This window comes from Sycon ciliatum, chromosome 6 (genome assembly GCF_964019385.1).
Source record: "Sycon ciliatum chromosome 6, ocSycCili1.1, whole genome shotgun sequence".
Classification (NCBI taxonomy): Eukaryota; Metazoa; Porifera; class Calcarea; order Leucosolenida; family Sycettidae; genus Sycon; species Sycon ciliatum.
In genome coordinates this window covers 35,219,228-35,220,720 of record NC_088648.1, presented here as the reverse complement: position 1 = coordinate 35,220,720, position 1,493 = coordinate 35,219,228, and the positions used below count along the sequence as shown (strand labels likewise).

The 1,493-nt window shown below is 42.2% G+C and overlaps 1 long non-coding RNA gene across 1 annotated transcript; it reads left to right on the top strand.

The window, feature by feature from the left end:
- Positions 1-359: 359 nt before the first annotated feature.
- Positions 360-1,279, top strand: LOC135818992 (uncharacterized). Its single transcript, XR_010553853.1, has 2 exons — positions 360-530; positions 810-1,279. It is a non-coding gene; the product is annotated as an uncharacterized LOC135818992 (long non-coding RNA).
- The last annotated feature ends 214 nt before the right edge of the window (positions 1,280-1,493 follow it).

Below are 1,493 nucleotides of genomic sequence, written 5' to 3'. Positions count from 1 at the left end.
AGGCCTGTTTTGGAACTCCACTTCAAGTAAAGCCAAACAACAACACAACAACTTCTGCATAGCAACGGGAATTAAAGCTGTGTGGACCCTGGCTAGCGCCAGACGTTAGTAAAATAATGTCTTCTGCAAAGCTACGGGAATTAAAGCTGTGTGGACCCTTGCTAGCGCCAGACGGTACATGTACTGAAGTAACGTCTTCTGCATAGCTACGTGAATAAAGTATATTTGTATGCAGAATAAGATTACGACTATTCCAGTATACCCACAAGTATGATCGTAGGGTTTATACCCGAAGCAGGATAGAAGGTACGGGGTGGACAGTATAAAAGGCTGAGCCTGGAACTGAAATATTTGTCTTGTCCATCGGTTCATGCATGTACCGGTATCGGAAAAGTGCTCCACTTGTGTTTATTCGATATTGTACATCATGGGCCTGCTACGGAAACACCTCCGCAGAATTCTGTGCCCGTTTTTTTACAAGAAAAAAGGCTGCCGGTACGGAGACCGTTGTTGGTATTTCCACCCGAAAGGTAGGTTCGGAAGGATGTAAGGTTGATTTGTTTTAAATCCGTAATGCCCTCGAATGTCTGGAATAATTTTGTCCACTTGTTATTTGATAATTTGCGAAGAGAAAAAAGACCTATAATGTCAATTGTTAGGACTAGGGTAACTAATAATTCTAGCACACAAAACAATAAAGTCCCTCTGATTCCCAGGTTTTGTAGTTGTATTTATGCTCACCAATTTGAAATAATTTCTTATAATAATTATTGTTGTTCCTCCAACATCTTTTCTGTTTCTCCCTGCAGAAGATAAGCCGGCTCAGTAAACTGTAATAGCCGAAGCAGGGCCGTATTTCGGAGCCATGGCAGCGGCAATCACCACAACAACATGCGTGAACACATCAACATGAAGCACTCGTAACCACAGAACAAATGCAGCCACCTCAATAACCATACCTAGCACCGCAACATGAGGAACACACTCCTTGACAGGTTGAAGAGCAGCCACCTCTCCCTGAACCTCTGTTGCTTCCGGCAGTATTCAACGCCGAGGATTAACTGCTGGCAAAGAGCCGATGGCAATTCCGTCATTGGTTTGTTAGGTCGTAGTGTGGCTAATTCCAACTGTTTGTCGTGTTGCTGTCTGTTTGTCGTGATGTTGTCTCTTGTTCAAGATGTTCTTGTTTTGTTTCGGTTGGATTAGACCCGTACATGTACTTGTGCATGTGTATTTATTTTGTTTCTATGTTCCAAAATAAAAAAATGATTTTGTCGAACTGATTTTTATGTTGCGAGTGCCACTGCTGACATGAAGTACGTTTACAACTAAGAGGTATAGCAGGAACCACAATAATTCGCAGGCCCAAACAAACAAATTGTGTTCCGCTAATTTTGAATGTTGAATCTCGTTTTAGTGACGTGTAACTTCGAGTTTTATTTCATGACAACATATGTGCAGCTAGGCATCCAGGTCATGTGATGAAGGTGGAC